Source organism: Rosa chinensis, chromosome 1 (assembly GCF_002994745.2).
Source record: "Rosa chinensis cultivar Old Blush chromosome 1, RchiOBHm-V2, whole genome shotgun sequence".
In the NCBI taxonomy this organism is placed as follows: Eukaryota; Viridiplantae; Streptophyta; class Magnoliopsida; order Rosales; family Rosaceae; genus Rosa; species Rosa chinensis.
In genome coordinates this window covers 35,582,868-35,597,654 of record NC_037088.1, presented here as the reverse complement: position 1 = coordinate 35,597,654, position 14,787 = coordinate 35,582,868, and the positions used below count along the sequence as shown (strand labels likewise).

The 14,787-nt window shown below is 34.0% G+C and overlaps 1 long non-coding RNA gene across 1 annotated transcript; it reads left to right on the top strand.

Annotated features, from left to right (window-relative positions):
* The first annotated feature begins 614 nt into the window (after positions 1–614).
* LOC121051984 lies at positions 615–1,852 on the top strand. The gene is made up of 3 exons (XR_005807711.1): positions 615–756; positions 1,120–1,263; positions 1,790–1,852. It is a non-coding gene; the product is annotated as an uncharacterized LOC121051984 (long non-coding RNA).
* Positions 1,853–14,787: the final 12,935 nt, after the last annotated feature.

The window sequence follows — 14,787 nt, the reverse complement described above, 5'->3', positions numbered from 1 at the left end:
TCCTTACCAAGCCCAATACTACTAATTTTCGAAAACACTTAGCGTAATTCTCTTAACTAGTAGTATTATCTAACCCTCGAATCAACTCACACATGCAAATTAACCATTACACATAGAATTTAGGGATATTTCCCATTTGCCCCAGTACTAGCGAAAGTTGCCCAGTCACACAACTCTTTGCTGTGAAAAGACATTGATGTCCTTTTCTTTTTGAGGAGTTCCTTGCTTGTCCCATGCTGAATGTTATTTTGGCTTTTTCTTGCCTCTTGGCTCTTGGATCACTGCTTCGTTTCTTCTTGCCAGTTGCTGAGAATACTATGTTGAGCTGTTCATCTTGATCTTCTTGCTTGAGAAATGAACTTCTTGAAAAGTGTGAAATAGATCTTCATGCTTGAGTCTTATCTTCTATGTTGATGTAGTGAGATGATCGTCAAGCCTCCATCATGTTTTCAATGTTATGGAGTTCTTCATCATCGAGATTATTCCAGTAATCAGCATCACTTTCTCTCACTTGTTGGCTCTCCTGCTCTTCTTTATACAATAAATCATACACTTCTTTAGTGGTTGTGCTCATATCAACAGTGTACAACTCTCCTGGTCGTGGTACTCCATTCAGGTGTTCTCTGGTGTAGATATTTAAAGCATTGGCTTGGTAGATTAATTGCAGATTTGTATCATCAAAGAAATCATCTACTACAAGCTGGGCTGCACGAAATTTGTGAATATCCTCCACTGTTGGTGCCACATCAATTGTTGGTAAAGGAGGTGGCTCTATATAATTACGAAGTGATATGATGACTAGGTGTCTGGCTTTATCATGATATAGACTGGTTCTACGGGGATATGAAGGAATGCTAATTATTTCTAATCGGATAGTACTATAACCTAATCCTATACTTCCCCATTGCTTAAGATAATGAGTTATAGCATACTTAAGGTGATAGGAGAATGACTCTATATGATGTTCATTTTGGACATAAAGACTTTTTAACACTCCATGTTCCATTAGAAAACCTGGAGTAACTCTAACTCTACGATTATCATGCTCAATGTACATTTCACCAAAGTCTCTCATATTAATAGTAGCTAATAGAATATAAAATCGTGCTTTTTCTTCAGGGTGAGAAAATGTATCATGACAAATGACTCCTATACCAGGTTGAGGATGAGATATAAGATTAAAGAGAAAATTCTGGATAGCTACTTGAAGGGAAAGATGCTTATCATGCTGTAACTTGAAGATTTTATCTTTACAATCATGAGGTAAATACGAAAACCTTTCTTTTGCTAGGGCTTGTAAAAAGTAGGGATTTTTTGTTTCTCTTTCTAACAGAGATGCAGGCCAACTACTTTCTTCTTCTTGCTTAATAAACTCAACTGTTTTCTGATAATTTATATTTAGTGTACGAAAATGATCAACTACTGTATCATGCTCAGTTTGCAAATTATAATACAATGCATTCAGATTATCATGCTGTGCTTTAAGGTGATTATATTGTGTCTGAAGTCTAGCATATTGTGCTCTTGACTTAGGATACTCTTCTTGATATCTAGCAAGATCACAATTATTAGCTGAAAATTCCTGCTCAAGTGCTCTAATTAATTTTTCTTGACCTCTTCTCATATCCATAGCATTTATTCTAATATTCCAAAAATTATCTAATAGAACTTGTTGTCTAGTCGATAATGATGCTGTACTTTTATATCTAAAGAGTGGATTTCTAATTTCTTGCACAGTGTAGCCATTAAAGTTGTAACTAATATTTGTTGATCTTGCTGTCATGCTTAGTGTATTACCACTTTGAGGTGGCACACCACTTTCTGCTCTTTGAGTACTAGAAGATGAAGGCCTAAAAAAGTCCATACCTGTCAAAGAAGAAGCCGAGATAAGATATCTGCAAGTGTATTATCAGCTCCTTTTATATGCTCAAATTGTGGCCTAAATCCATTTCCTGTAATACAATCTATAAAATTGACCCATCTTCTGGCTGCTTGTTTATTAGTAGTGATTTTATTATAATGAGAAACAATATTTTGACAATCAGTTCTAATTGTAAATATTTCATTATGTAAGAATAAAGAAAATGCTTCTAAAGAATTAATTATGCCTAATATTTCTAAATCTGTGGCTGGTAATCGAGATTGTATGTCACTAAATTTACCTGATGCATATCTACAAATTTGCTCATCAGACTTTGGTAATGTTAACGTTTGGATCCGTGGGGATCTAATTAACGATAAGTAAAGAGAGAGAGAGAGAGATTGACACAAGATATATAGTGGTTCGTCTCCCGCCTTAGCGGGAAACTACGTCCACTTGAATGTGTACTAGTGTGTCGAGCCTTGCGGCCTAACAAGATTACAAGAGAAGTAATCGGATTGGATGGAATGAATGAATGGTGTTTAAGTGGGAGGAGAGTTCCTTTTATAGGTGAAGGAATGCTCTTCCTCTACATGGTTTTCGATGTGGGACAAGCAACCACACAATTCTAGCTAGTCCAAGAAGCATGTAGAAAGCCATGTTGTGGAGGCATCTTGGCAAGGGCGGGAACGTGGCTTCCCGGCGACGGATTTGTGACTTCCGGATACCGTAGCGTAGCTTGAACATAGGGCTATACGATGGATGTCGCGGTTGGGCCTTGCCATGTCTCGTGGATGTCCCAAAGTGGGTGTTACTTATGCTTGGTGATGTAGTAAATACTCCATATTGTTGGAGGTATGTACAGGTAATTCTTTAAACTTATTCTGATATAAAATTCCTGCCCAACCTAATGCTGATGCATCTGTTTCTACTATTTTGTAACTACTATCTAATGGTAGTGCTAAAGGTTTAAGTTGTGTAATTTCTTGTTTAATTTGCTGAACTAACTTAATATCTTCTGTATTAAAGTATTTCTGACCTGTTTTGCTAGTCTTACTATGTAAAACTGCTATTTTTCTTCCTAAATCTGGGATGAAACTTCTAGCATAATTTAATAATCCTAAAAATGCTTGTAACTGCTTTTTATCCTCTAATCGATCTGGAAATTCTATAACCTTCTTAGCTATATGTTCCTGCAATTGAATAGTTCCTGACTTAATATATATTCCTAAAAACTCTATATCTTGTTTTTCTAAGTCTATTTTATTTTTACTAATAATGATACCATTATCTATAAACTCTTGCAAGATTATTTCTAAGTGTTTTCTATGTTCATTTCTATTTTTGCTATGTATAAGTATATCATCTACATATACACTACAAAAACTATCATACTTCTTCAAAAGTTGATCCATTTTTCTTTGAAAAATAGAAGATGCATTTTTCAATCCAAATGGCATGACTAACCATTCAAAGTGTCCTTCTGGACAAGTGAAGGCTGTCCATTCTATTGATTCTTTAGCTAATCTAATTTGCCAAAAACCTGATTTACAATCAAATTTACTAAAGTATTTACTCTCTTGAATCTTATTTATTAACTCATCTTTAATAGGTAATTTATAACTATCTTCATAAGTATTGTCATTTAGTCTCCTATAATTATAAACTATTCTAGCTTTACCTCGTTTTAGTTCAGAATGCTTTCGAACTACAAAGGCTGCTGACCTATGTCTAGATTTAGAAGGTCTAATTACTTTAAGGTTTAATAACTCTTTTATTTGCTGCTCAAATTCTTGTTTATCCAATAAATTACAAGGCATATCTGCTGTTTTAATAGTTAAATCTGGGTTAATTATATCTAATTTTGCTAAAATCTTATTTTTATTCCAATGTAGTTGGGGATCTTCTCCTATGATTCGAGTTTGTTCTGCTAATTGTAATAATTCTTCTAATGTTTTAGGTCTACCTATTTGTTTTAGTTCTACTAGAGCTACTTCTCCTATGTTTGGATACTCAAGTTCAAAGATTGATTCATCATATTCTATACTATTCTGCTCATCGACATTGTTATCTAGATTTTCTTCTTCTCTAAAGCTATTTTCTCTTGACTCTTCTATGCTAATGCTATTATAAGCTTCTATCAAATTACTTTGATCAGTTGTAGTTATACCTTTCTTAAAGAAAGTTATATCCGGAGGTATATACAAAAATCCTTGTAAGCTTTAAAGAAAGTTATATCCGGAGGTATATACAAAAATCCTTGTAAGCTTTTAAGAAAGCTTAATCCTAAGATAAATTGATAAGATCCTACGGGTGATATAAATGTTAAAGGTAAGGTAAATAATTGTCTCTCTATCTTTATAGGTATATTAGTCATACAATGTGTTAAGTGTACAGTTCTAGTATCGAATTGTGATACCCTAACTGGTTTAACTAGTTTTTGCCTAAATTGTGTTGGTACTAACTCTTCCTTTATGACACTCTTAGTGCTACCTGTATCTATCATAGCTACTGTTTGAATCTTATGTTCTTTAGATAGTTCTAACTCACAATTAATAGTTATTAAAGAACTAGTTTTCTGATTTTCTCCAATGTTTTGCATATTAATTTCTTCGTCCTTTATTGAATTTAGCTCTAATGTTTCATTAGTATAACAAGGTTTACAAAATATTATCTTGCTTGTATAATATTTTTCAGCTACTACTTTCTTACATTTACTACATTCTTGAGGCCAACCTAAATTAACATATTGAAATTTGTCTTGTTCTTCCTCAAACATACATATATTTTCATCTAGTTCACTATCTGTATTACTAGAGTAATCTGACTCTAATTCTGATTCGGATAACATATCTATGCTATTTATGCTATAAATGCTTTCACTATCACTTAAGTTGTCTAAGCTATATATTGACTCTAAGTCTTCATCTTCTTCTAATTTAAATTGCTCAATTAATTGTACTTTTTCTCTAGGTTGTTTTCCTAACTTATGACATTTAGGTCTAATGTGTCCTACTTCACCACAAAAATAACATTTACAAGTACTCTTATCTTTTGGTGCTTTGTATTTTCTAATCCAAGGTTTATTGGTTCTTTTCCTAAAGTGCTTAGGAATGTATTTTCTTTTTCTAAAGGTTCTTGAAGGTTGTATGTCAAAGGTCTTATGTTGCTTATATGATCTATACTTCTTCCTATAGCTCTTTCTATATGGTCTAATTTTCTTATTATACTTATCTTTCCTATGACAACCATATTGCTTAGGTAAATCTATATTCTTACAGCTCATGTAAAATTGTTTTCTAATTTGTCTCTTTGCTTTTAGTTGTCTACATTCTTCTCTTAATATATCATACACATGTTGTGTTCTAGGTCCTATTGCTACATCATCTTTTCTAGGGTGTTTTTGCCATTCTCTCCATATTTTTTCTCCTATTGGTCCTTTAATTTTAGTCATATATGTATTTAATAAATTTATGTCATTAATCCTACCTGTTCTTCCTAAATATTTAAAGAAATCTGTAGTATATTCTCCTATGTATTGCAAATCACAAATTTGTAATTGCTCTAAATTTCTTATTGCTCTAATTTGTTCTTGTTCGTTTCTACCATCTAACCTATTATGATCTAGAAACTCATACTTAATAAGTTTAACAAAAGTATCTATATTAAAAGTTTCTTTTGCTGCTTGATGTTGTTGTGGATTTTTTACTTTCCATGCTTGAAAGAAATCAAATACCATTCCATCTAAAGTATGTTTAAAATAATCTAACATATCAGTTGTATTACTAAAATCTAACATGATTGCCGCATGTACACATCCTTTCTCCCATCTTTCTATTGTTTTTTCCCAATCTTGTGGGTCTACATGATCTATGTTTAATATATTTCCTGCTAAGTTTACATGTTCTATTCCTGAATATGGTATTCTATTTCTTCTAGGTCTAGTTTCTTCATAATCATAAGTTCTACTATTTTCTGCATAATGTTCTCTAGTTGGTCTTATATTTTGTTGATCGGTTCTACCTACTCTTGGTTCAGTATGGATTCCTGAAGTTCCTGTTGAACTAGTTTCTTCTACAGGCATACATTCTACTTCTATTAACATATTGTTATATTCTTTTTCTCCTAAAATATGTTCTAATCCTATTTTTAATATTAGTTGCTTTAGTTCCTCATCATTTAGTCTATGTAATTCTAATTCATAAGTTTTATATTTTTCTAAGTATTGTTCTTCACTCAAATTATCTATGTCTTCTATTAATTTATCTACTATGTTATCAAAATTATGTTCAATCATATTGATTTCTAAATTATCAAAAGCCATATTAATTTCTGCTTCACTTTCTAAGTCGTCTACATTTTCTATTTGTCTATAATTGCTAAACCTTACTGATGCTTCTCCTAAGTGATTTTCAAAAATTTGTGCTTTATCAGGTTGTTTATTTTTTGATCCATGTAAATTAGGTAATAACCATTGAGTTCCTTCTAAAAAACTATTATCTACTGGTTTTGCTTCTATCATATTAACATGTTTACTTCCAAAAGTTTGTACTAAGTTTTGGAATTCAACATTAAACTTATAGTTAAATTTGTCTGACACTTTTCCTACATACATTAAACTAACACTTAAGTTTTTAAATCTCCTTTCATATTATAATTTTTGTTCTAATGCTTACCTTAATATATTTACTAAATTCTTTAATATTCATTACATAATTTGGAATGCAACCTATAATTGCTAAGTTTGTGCTAAGGTCTACTTCAGCTGTTGCTATGGCTGCTTGTTGGTGATTATCCCATCTATCATCATATATGTATACTAATGCTTTAGTTCCTACTTGTGCTCTAGTTAATCCTGCTATTCCGATAAATATAGTTCCTATATGAATTTGTGAATAGTTTGATTTTCTAAGTTGTTCTATTGCCGAATTACTAAGTAAATTTAGTATAACTTCTTTATCTATGCAACTTATTTCATATTGACTTATGCTACTTACTATGCTATTTCTATTTTCAAATCTTCCTAATTGATATAAATTATGTCTATTTCTTTGTGATCTTAAAAATCCATTTCTAAGAAAGTCTTGTGCTTCCTCTTCACTAGGATATATATTTTCGGTTCTTACTATTTCTTTTCCTTTTCTTCTAAAGAGTTCCATTTGCTATTATCAAAAGGGTTTATTTTTCTTTTTCTTATATTGCTTGTGCCTAATGTTAAATTTTCTAATTTAGTAACTAATGATGGTAGTAATGATGCTGATGTGCTATTTAAAAGTTGATTAATTTCTGCTATTTGTTCTTCTATGTGACCTATTTTTTCTGCTAAATTTATTATCAATTGGATAATAATATTATTTTTCCTTATGGGAATATTATTACTAGGAACACTTGTGGTAAAGTCTGAAAATCCTATTGGTTCTTCTTCTAACTCACTAACTTCTTTTAATGCTTTGATGTAATTATTATTATTTCTAGAATCATTCATTAAACTAATAATCTATCTATTTTACTATGCAATTTTTCTACTTGCTCTGTTAACTCTTTTTGTACTAATTTTATTTTTTGTACTTCTATTTTCAGCTGTTCTACAATTTCTAAGGACTGCAATTCTACTTGCTTCGGCTTACTGTCAATGATGTCTACAAGCTCTTTTATTTCTTTTCTACTAGGAAACCTTTGTATATTTCTATTATTATCTTCTAGTTGTGATTGTATAAAACTTAAATTTTGTCTAATTATTTGTACGGAATTTTTCTGAAAATAATCTAATACTTGCTGTAATTTCTGATTATACTGACTATGTTCTAATTTTATACTTTCTGCTTGGCTAATTATAAGGTCTATGACACTATTAATTAGTGGATGCTCTTCACTATGTAAAATATGCTTATTATTTTTCTGTGGAAAATAACAAACTAAAGTATTCTGATCTAGAGTGATCTTACGTTTTTGATGCTCTGTAATCTCTAAATTAAGATAATCTATCATAAAACAACAACAGATTTAAATATATGTAACAAACAGTTTAGATTTCAAGATAACGGAATCGTCTATTGGCCTCCAATAGTCGTTTATTGCCCCCCAATACAGGGTCGGATTGTACTGACTCTTAATTACAGGTTCAAATTTTTCTTATTTTCTTACTAGATGTGTTTATGACTTCTGTCCTCAAGGTACTTTACTGATATAACTATACTATTATAATGCTAAACTAAGCTCTGATCCCAGATTTGAGGAGGGTCTGTCCTAACTACACATATGCCAAAACATCTATTAAAGATTGAGTCTTGAACATGGACAAGAGCTTAAAACTGCATACAAAGCCAACCTATTGGGCCAAACAAGAGTAGAAACAGAGGTTCTTAGACTCAGAGGTTCCCTGACTAATTTTATTAGTTATCTTGGCATGCATGTTAATTAAAACCGGAATCCTTAAAGATAATATGATCGTCCGTTTAGCAATATAATAGCATAATTATCTCAGTGTTTCCCTATTTTGGACTAGAAGTCTACTAAGAAAATCGGAAAATAAAAAGTAAGATGAACCTACTTGAACGTGCTAGTACAAACTGTACAGTCTTCTATGGAGTTGCAACAGAAAACACTGGTTGAATGCTAGTTTTCTTCACACGAACATGAATAAAGTGTCACCACAGCTACTGCTAATCATGAACAGCTACTGCTCCATATTACAGCTACAGATTATTGTTGTGGGTTATGTATGGATGATTGTGGTGTTAATAAGTAGAAAGTATATGAACAGATGATATTATGAACAAAGGGCTTTATTGATACTGAAAGTGTTTACAAAGGAAAGCAATGGGTACTGAGATTTTTTCTTCTCCAACGTACTCCATCTGCTATCTATTCTGCCTTCTTATACCAGCTCTAGTTGGCTTTGTACAAACTCCACCGTAAGGTGGTGATTCCAGAGAACAATTGGAAGAAGCATGCAAGTATGGACGACTTGTCATGCATAACTAGACAAAGAAACATGCAAAAAAGAACAAAATTTTCTACAACTCTTTACACAAGGAGCTACCCAACAACTGTACATGCAGAAGTCTACAAAAACAAAAGTTGTAACAGACTTTGAGAATATAAAACAAAGACACTCCTGTGATGGGTATAGACAAGAAAGGTTGCAGCTATGATGTCCATTTCTGGCATTTTGAAAATAGTTTGGGTGAGTGGGAATGACCCCCCTTGGTAAATGGGTGAACGGGCATTTCCCCTAGAATTTAACACGTAATTTCCAGAATCGTTTAACCATTGAAACATGATTTTTACCACTTTTTAGAACTAATTGCTACTTGTTTAACTTAGCGCCTTAACAAATAACAATTACTCTTAGCAAATGAAGCAAACACACAAGAACTCTCACCTTTATTCTAGCATGCAAACTTATCAATCTAACTCTGAAAATTACCTAAACACATAAAAGGGCACAAGATTGTAATATGCATCATCAAAGAATTCTCAAAATTAACTTAATAATAAACTGAAAATCTCAAAAATATTAATAAAAATATTCTGAAAATCTCATGTCTCCAATTACACAACTCACAAATCCAAACAAACAAAACCGAAACAAAGATTGTAAGTAGAGTCATAGTTACACTTAGAAGCTTTCCTTAGCAGCTTGGCAACAAGGTGATGAACTCGTCTCCGCTATGGTGGTGGATCGTCCTTGACTTAGCGCCTAAGAACTTCTTGGATTGATGGAAGGATGGTGATCACGATCTTGTAGGTGATGGAGGTTTGAGAAGTGAATTGGGCAGAGCTATGGAATACTTTTTAGCTAAGAACTGATACGCTAGGAAGTAATCTTGGTCAGGAAGTGATGATTTTGGAGTAGAGAATGGCTGCTATTTATAGTGGAATTCTCATCTCTTGTGATGCAATCATGGCCAATCATCTTGAGGTGATTTCTCCTCCAAATTTGCTTGATTTTCTCTTGACAAAGTCATGAATTTTCTGATTTCTTTTCCCCTTAATGGCTCATTGTATATGCCTTGAATAGCGACCAGACACATCCCTTATTCTTCTCCTTTGATTTGCACTAATTTCTTCCAAGAATTGTGCACACAATAAACTCCTACAATCAAGAAAAATCAGAATTTAATTAGAGTTTATAATCAATAAGAAATCAGATAATTAGGAATAAATATTGATTAAAAACAATCCATTTTATCTCCTTGAATTCTTCCTCATTAATCCTTCAATTTTTCTTGATTTCATCACTCAAGAGTTTTTAATGGGATGGACTCTTATTAAAATAGGAAAATCAAAAATAGAAAAGTTCAAATGAAGAAAGTTTCCTAAAACAAAATAGGAAATATTTCCTAAAATGAAAGAGGAAAGTTTCTAAAATGACTTGTCCTTAATTTATGCTCATTTCTGCTCTTTTTTACCTATTTTCACCATTTTCGACCATGAAGTAGCTAAAAACACAAACTATGTTATAATTATTAATTTTAAGAGAATAACTTAGCCAAATGAGGAAAAATACATATTAAAAACGTCACACTTTGTGCTCCTATCACTCTTGACCACATCCACAATCTTTTTTTGACATTAAAAAATAAATAAGTAAAGATAAAATGTGGAAAACAATAGTTTCATAGACTTAGGCTAACATGAGGTAATATCATATAAAAACTACATTCAGATTCCCCTCAAAGTGCTGGCTTGCATGTTGTTTATAGTTCCAACACAAACCTTAGACTTATTTTAGGTGAATCAAAATTTATCCTATCCCTCTCCATTTATGAAATAAAAAAGTACTAGATTATGCACATTTTTGTGAAGAGTGGGTTAAAAACAAGGACTTCACATATAGAGCACCTTAGAGAGTATTCAAATTTGAGACTTTGCAGTATCTCTCTCTTGTATGGAAACAAATGGAAGATCATCTAACCTCAGGGTAGCCTGTGCCACCAGCTTTTATAATTAATGCTCCCTCCATGTCATATGGTCCCTTAAGAAGCTTGGAAATCTCATATTTATTCAAAATCTTGCTCATATCCAGAGATGCATCATATGCCTTCCTAAAAAGCCCATAATTGATAGCATATATCTCTGCTAACTGTGTAATAAGTTTTGCTTCTTTAGCCTACAGAAATAAGCAATTGTGAATGTCAAATCCTCAACTTCAAATGAGGAAAGAAAAAAATATGATTGAGCAACTTTTATACTTGAACATTTTGGTGGAGAGATAAAATTTAGGGCTGGGCTCGGGTCGGGCCGGGCCTGAAAATTAGTGAGACCGAGACCGAACCCGAAACTATCGGTTCCGGCCGGTTCGGTCTTTTTGTAAACTGAAAACCGACAGAAACCGAACCCATTTGGGCCGGTTCGGTTTTCGGGCTTTTTCGGGCCCAAACGTTTATTTCCACCGAAAAACAAAAACGAAACATTTTTTTTTCCTTTTCTAATGCCCAACACCACATCATTGTATATGTTACATGTGATCAAGATAAAGATTTCATTTAGCTACAAATCAAAGGCCACCCGCAGCCACGGGGCCCCTGGATGGGTCTCTTTCTGGCAACCTAATATAAGGTGTGTCACTGTGTTGTAATATATAAATTGTAAAGTATCACTAGAATATAACTATCCTAATGGAAACTACAAGGGAACCTTTCCAAGTTGTACATTGGAACGTTTTACAAGTCATCCTGCAAAGAAAAGAGAAAGGAAAACTTATGTAAGAAGTCATATATCTAAAACAATAAGCAAATACATGAATTCGGGTCGGTTCGGGCTTTCGGGCCCTGAAAATATGGAACCCGAGACCGAACCGATTACATGAATTCGGGTCGGGCTTTAGACTGAACCGAAAATTTCTATTCTAAAACCGAACCGAATCGGGCTTTTTTCCTCGGTTCGGGTCGGGTCCTCGGTCTTTCGGGTCCGGACGCCCAGCCCTAATAAAATTAATATGCAACGAGCACGCTTGACTAGTAAAATAATGGGTACTCATGGCTATTGCCGGCACAGCCAGAGGGCTTAAACTTGTAATCTCTAACGATGCACCCTACTAAAATTGATCGGACCTTCATATACAGACAACTCAATGAACTTAAAAGTGAGGTGGAAAAATCAATTGATAGAACAGTATAACCAAAAATACACTAAGTTTGATAATGTGTTACCTTATATGTCAAGTCTCTGAGAGCATCAACCACTCTAACACTATCAGCCAATTTGGCAAGAACCTCATTGGACTCAGCAGTGTCATCCCAGAGGTCATAGTCGCGTATCAGTTGTTCTTGCTCATTCCGTCTTTCTTCTTCAAGTTCCAGTGCCAATGGCGCCAACATCTCAGCTCAGAGAACAGCATCTTCAATCTTCTTTTTCAATGAAAATAATCCTAAACAAACTCAAAACTATCATTTTGAATTCCATGCAATCATTAACAGTAGAACTTAAAACTTGAGAAAATCATTATATTATGGTCAGTTGTTTAATTTGCTAAAACAAAACCAATAACTAACAACTTGCTTTAGGGTCCTCATTTAAGCCATACCCATTTTCAAAGTTGAATTTTGAGATACAGACAACCTTATCTCAGCATAAAATTGCTTAATTTTGAGTTGGGTCCACCCAATTCATAACAAGAGAGCTACAAACATAGAGAGAAGGAGATGGAGAACATACCCAGTTGTCTGTAGAACCTGTTCTTGTCATGGGCGCAGTGAGTGTGTAGAGACTGCTGGGTCTTTCTCTTGGAATGTTTCCGCGTTGAATACCATGAACACTTTCTCAACAACTTTATACAAGCCAGAGCAAAAAAGTAAAACAAAAAGAATACCATGAACACCTTCGTAGTCAGATTTCCTCCATACCCAAAGAATACACACACACACACACACACACTAACTTCTATGCAAAGAAGAGTTAGATCACTTCTACCAACTCAAACTCAACTTGTCGATCTACACCATTGAAATAATCAATCTAGTAACTACCACAAGCCAATACTAATCATTGTTGCTGAACACAATCTACAGATCCACAAAATCAACCACCTAAACTAATTAAACAAGCAAATCCAAAATATCCCATATAAAAAACCTGTCCTTTTTTTCACCACACACTTGATCCAACAAAATGCAGCAGCACATACAAATTGTCTATACAATTCTCAACCATAAACACATTTGATCCACCAAAACGAACTAAACATGAAATCTAATCACTATCCACATATACAAAATATAAATATACAAGAATACCATACCTGCAGAAGAACCCACAAGCAAAATTCTATTAGCAGACAAATTCTTAGAGACCAATTTGCAGCCAGCAATCACATCCTTGATTTCTACAAACCCAGTAAGAGAAGCCTTCCCAGTTGACCTCCCAACTCCTCTCATGTCAAAAGTGACAGCTTTGAAACCTTTCTCGGCTGGAGTGTGAGATTCGGAGGTTGTCATCTGAGAAGAGCAGTGAAGGGTAAAGTGCATGAACCAAGAGCCCTATCGGCAGCAGCTTCACAACTCTACTTTGTCACAGTTGAAACCAAGAAGCCAATAAATTTAATAACACAAATTCACAAAAAAATGAGAAGAAAGTTAGTAATTAGAAGAACACCACGAAATGTAAACAAGCTGAGAAACAACTATCTAATTTCCTCATAACCTAACCATATCAATTTATCAAGCAAACAAAAATAGATTGACTGCAAACCTTTATTACCCACTTACCCAGAAACCTTCTTAGCCCCAATTTGACATTTTGCCTTCAATCCCAAATCCACAGCTCCAATGTTTGAATTCAAATCTCAGTTACCCATAGCTAAATTTCGATTCCGCCAAATGCAACACACCACTATGGACAGATCTGAAGAACCCTAGAGGTTACCCATTAGGTTTTCTACTGCCTCTGAACCAGAAAACCCCAAATCAATCAGATCACACAATAAAGGCAATTTTAGGTCTCAGAAACGAAAGAAGAAGACGAGGAAGACCAGGCATCGGAAATTGCAAGAGAGAGGGGGTTGTTACCTATGAGATTTTTGGATTTGATGTTGGCTTGAGCCCGGTCGGAGTAGAGCTCGAATTACCCATTAGGTTTTGGTCGGGTTTTGTCGAAGAGAGAGAGCGCTTTGGTTGGGGTTTTTCGAAGAAGAAATAGGGTCTATAGAGGGGAGAGGTCGGGGATTGTCGAGGAGAGAGGGAGAGAGAGAGAGAGAGAGAGAGAGAGAGAGAGAACTTTGTCGAAGAAGAGAGCAAAGGTTTTAGGTTTGTGTCGAGAGAGAGTGGAGCGCTGTCAAGAGTGAGGAGTGAGGGTCTGTTGTTATTATTATTATTATTATTTTTGCTTAGGTGTAGGGTTTCAAGCCTTGCTTTATGAATTTGGACAAGCTCTACGAAGACTCACACGGAAATCTCCTTCCTTTCTGCCAAACATGTTAATCAGACTACAATTTTATTGTTTCTCGTCGTATGATTAATAAATGTTGGGGGGAAATTTCGGGTTTGAGATGAGGTTTGGCACCACAGACATGGTGGGAAACTTGCCGCTCAATTTTTTTAGGGTCATACAACAGTTTTATCCTTAAACGTCTTGTGAACTAGTTTATAATTCCATATCAGACGACAGGTTTTATAAAAACGACGTACACAAAAATAAAAATCAATCAGACCACAGAAAACTGTAATGTGTCGTCTGATTCAATTTTTGTACTAGTGCTTATTAAGGAGCAAATATCTTATTAAAGAGCAGATATCTTCTTATTGAGGAGCAAATATCTTGTTAAGGTGAGATATGTTGTCAAGGAGCAGATATCTTGTCAATGGTGACATATGTTGTCGAGGAGCACATATCTTGTTAAGGAGGATATATGTTATCGAGGAGCAGATATCTTGTCAATGGTGACACATGTTGTCGAAGATCGGATATCTTGTGAAGAAAGACAT